We start from the raw sequence: 3,994 nt of genomic DNA on the forward strand, positions 1-3,994 counted from the left end.
TGCCGACGCCGACGGCGAAATTTCTGCGATACGAGCTCTTTAACGCTATCGCGTTAAAAGTGCCTCTCTGTACTGACGGAAAGAAGATGACTCTCAAGGGCTCGTTTTTCTTTGTTAGACACAATATTAATGAGAACTAACAGACAATAACGCCAAGGAAAGTATACTTTCCTTGGCGTTATTGTCTGTTTGTTCTCATTGATATTGTGTCTAACAAAGAAAAACGAGCCCTTGAGAGTCATCTTCTGTCCTTCATTCATAGCTAGGGTCTCGTTCTGGCAGACTTGATGCCTTCAGGTAGTATGCGAGGGATTATTGGTCAGCTGCCAGCTCGTAAAAAGATCACGTGCTACGTGACGCCAGAAAGGCAGAAAAAAGAGTGTTCCACACTCGCCGCCATGGCTGCGATTGGCGCTGACTAACACTCCAAGGTTTAAAATGCACATATATACCCCATAAAGTGGACGGGAGGATGACCGCCGCCGTAGCTCAGTGGTAGAGCATCGTACGCGTTGTTCGAAGGTCGCAGGTTCGGTCCCTGCCGGCGGCAAGTCATCTTTTCGTCCACTTTACTTTCTTCACATTTATATTCTAAATACTACAGATAACACCCCCTATACTTTCCTTGGCGTTATTGTCTGTTAGTTCTCTGTACTGACGTGACCCGACAAATACATAGAAAGAGTAGCATCTGGTATACAAGTATTCATACTTAGCTTCAGCAGGTTAGTACATTAACAAGTTAATCATGTACATTGTGAACAAATTATACAAAGAAATTAAATTACAACAAATATTGAAAAAAACCTTCTGCAGCAAGAAAAGTTGCATAGCACAGCAGCATTTGGCAGATTGCCACCAATATTGACATTGTTGAGAAAAAAAAACTGTTATTAAACCAGAGGCATGACTGTAAGGCATTAACATGAAAATGCAGCACTAAATAATGGCATGGCGAGATATCCCTTTCGGCCCTGGCGGTGTCAATTGACACCATCACAAAACATTTCCCCTAGCACCTCGGGATTTAAATCAAAACTGCCCATTCTTGGGGGAATACTTCATCAATGATCCCCACTGCCATTGACACCAAAATGGTGACATGCTTGCGGAGCTGGAAGCCGCAAAGAAGAAGAAGCTTGACCGAAGTCATGGGTGACGCCGAGGCAGGTCAGCTGAGGCGGGTGAGCGCCATTTTCGGATCGACGTACCGAAGCTGTTTCGATTAGTATCACGCTGAAAAAGGAGACGTGGTTCACATTTTGTGTACTCTAGTGATTAGCTGGAAAAAATATGCTATTTTTCTCATTTCACAACCGCTGAGCCCTGATGACCTAATTTGATGTCATGTCCGTAAATCCATTAATACTTGCACCACTGGCTCAATTTTTCGTTTGTGGTCTTCTGAGGTCATAACTATTAGGAAAACACGCAGAAAAAAAGTCCCCGAGCAAAATAAAAAATCCAGGGCTGAAATATACACTGCCACAAAAGCAAAGGAAAACGAAGCTTGAGAATATGTACATAAATGCAAAACGACGACAAAATACCTAGAACACGGCACCAATGTCATGTGAAGTACTCCAACAGAAACATCATGCAAAAGCTGTGGCAGTTGGGTAGCAGCGTTAAAGTAAGTAGCATGTTTAAAAATCTTAAACAAGTGAGTGGAAGTGCATGCTATGGCTCACCAAGCAGTCACAGATATTGTAAATAGAAATCACTAGGTAGCAGACAAACAATACAGCAAGAGCATACATTGCAAAATACAGTGTTTATTGGGCAATATGGATTTGTTAATAAAAATCCTATGACAATAAGGTTCCCGTTGTTTTTGCACACGAACTCCACCTCATATCTGAAATACTTTGCCACAGCTAAAATGACACTTCTGTGACCGACAATGATTGACTTGAGGGCAGTTGTTAATATTAGAAAGCTTTTGTGTATGACAATAATATATGGCATACTCTTTTTTTAGAAATTACAAAATTTGCACATTATTTCAAATACTCATTATGGAATTGTAAGGGTAATACTGAAACTTATCGCATCCAGCATGCAGGAAATGTGACCACTTTTCTGCGTCAGAACGAAACTACAGTGACAATGCTGTGACAAAATTTGAATGAAAGCGTATCGTGCGGCCGTATTTTTTCGTGAAAAGCGGCAAATCATCACACTTGCGTCAATGGATCACCTCACCTTTGCAAGGAGCGTTTGGTGCTTATCTGTTTATGTCGAGCTGTGTGCCAGAAAAGCGTAATGTCAGCATTTCTTTTTCTGTGAGACATAAAATTCGGGCAGCCGCAGTGGCGCTTCTTCTCACAGTCAAGCGAAATAATTTTTGCGCCTGTTTATAGTTTAAAAAGACACAGATTAACATGACACATCGCACCCAAAAGTAAGCTGTTCATTAGAGTATATCAGAATGCATGCCGATTTTCGTGACCACATTCTGATCCAGCATGCCTTGATTCAAATCTCGTCACTTCCTTGTCACGTGTAGTTCCGGTCTTATGCAACAAAACGTTTCCTGTGCGCCAGGCGCGATCAGTTTCGATGTGACCCTTAAAATTCGATGATGAATATCTCGAACTACGTGCAACTTTCCTGATTTCTAAAAAAATGTGTATGTAATAAATTGGGATGCACTACAACTTTGTAATTAAAAGACTGCCATGAAGTGAATTAAGAAGTTAATCAACAACTTTTTGTTAATTAGTCGCGTCGATATAATTTTAGCTGCTGAAAAGTATTTTCGTCTCGACATAGAGTTCGTGCGCGATAACAAAACGACTGCAACTGTCCCAGAATTTTTTAAATGATCCGTATTGCTTTAAAGGGACACTAAAGAACCAAACGATTTTTCTCATATTAGTAACGTACTCTTTCATAATACAAGAAAGAACACGCTTGCTGCGAGGGAACGCTTAGTAAGCGATGAAACGCGCTAAAACAAAGTGTGGGTGGCGACGCCACCTTGAAGTTTTCGCACCATTAGCCGTGATGTCACATGATCTGACATCGCCTACTAGGGACTATGTAGTTCTTAATCGGCAAAAATGAAGTACAGTGGCCATGAACTTCTGAGGTGGCCATAAACTTAACATTAAGTTCGGGGTAATTTTGTTGAGCCAATGGCGCCGAAATATAAGTGCTTTGAAATACGTGACGTCATGCGGAGAGATTTCGGCGCGAAATTAAAGAATTTAAACTTTGAGCTTAATTTCCTCCTCTATTAATACAGTTATGATGGCGAAATTAACGACATTAGAGTTCTCGGAGCACAATTTAACGATCTAAACCAATTAATTGTTTCTCTTTAGTGTCCCTTTAAGAAAAGCACCTTATATTTAACCAAGGCAGACTAAAGAGCTACGGAGTGTGACTAAAATTATTTATATGACCTCACAAGGTTGGCAGCTTCTCCAAAAGTTCACTGAATCCAGAAAGTTCTGGGGTATTACGTGCTAAAATCACGATGATTACGAGGCGTTCCGCAATGGAGGGCTCCGGAAATTTCAAACATCTGCGGTTCTTTAACGCGCACTGACATCACACAGTACAGTGGCCTCCATCATTTTCACCTCCATCAAAAGTGCGACTGCCACAGTCAGTAAGAATATTCACTGTACTAACAAATCAGTGTGACATATTAAGTAAAATAGGCGAACAATTCACAATGCGCAAGTAAAAATGCGACATGAGAAATGTGCGAAAGGAGAAAAAGACACTGACTTGGCCCAGTAAGGTGGTCGTTTACCTAAACCTCAAGGTGATAACCATCAATTCTCAAAGGTCTTGGAGTGGAATGAGGAAAGCACTGGCTGAAATGAACGGGTTATGTTGTGGTCACTTGAATTAACATGGCATCCTTTCTGCAACGACAAATCGCAAATGTCCTGCAAAAACACCAGCTGATCTTGAGGTATCAGTTCATATTGCAACGACAGTCACTCACTGCAGGTGCAGCCCTTTGTGAATGCTCGCT

General features: G+C 41.3%; 1 non-coding gene across 1 annotated transcript; it reads left to right on the top strand.

The window, feature by feature from the left end:
• The first annotated feature begins 478 nt into the window (after positions 1–478).
• On the top strand, positions 479–550 carry Trnar-gcg (transfer RNA arginine (anticodon GCG)). Its single transcript has one exon. It is a non-coding gene; the product is annotated as a tRNA-Arg (tRNA).
• The last annotated feature ends 3,444 nt before the right edge of the window (positions 551–3,994 follow it).

The sequence above is a fragment of the Rhipicephalus sanguineus genome, chromosome 3 (genome assembly GCF_013339695.2).
Source record: "Rhipicephalus sanguineus isolate Rsan-2018 chromosome 3, BIME_Rsan_1.4, whole genome shotgun sequence".
Classification (NCBI taxonomy): Eukaryota; Metazoa; Arthropoda; class Arachnida; order Ixodida; family Ixodidae; genus Rhipicephalus; species Rhipicephalus sanguineus.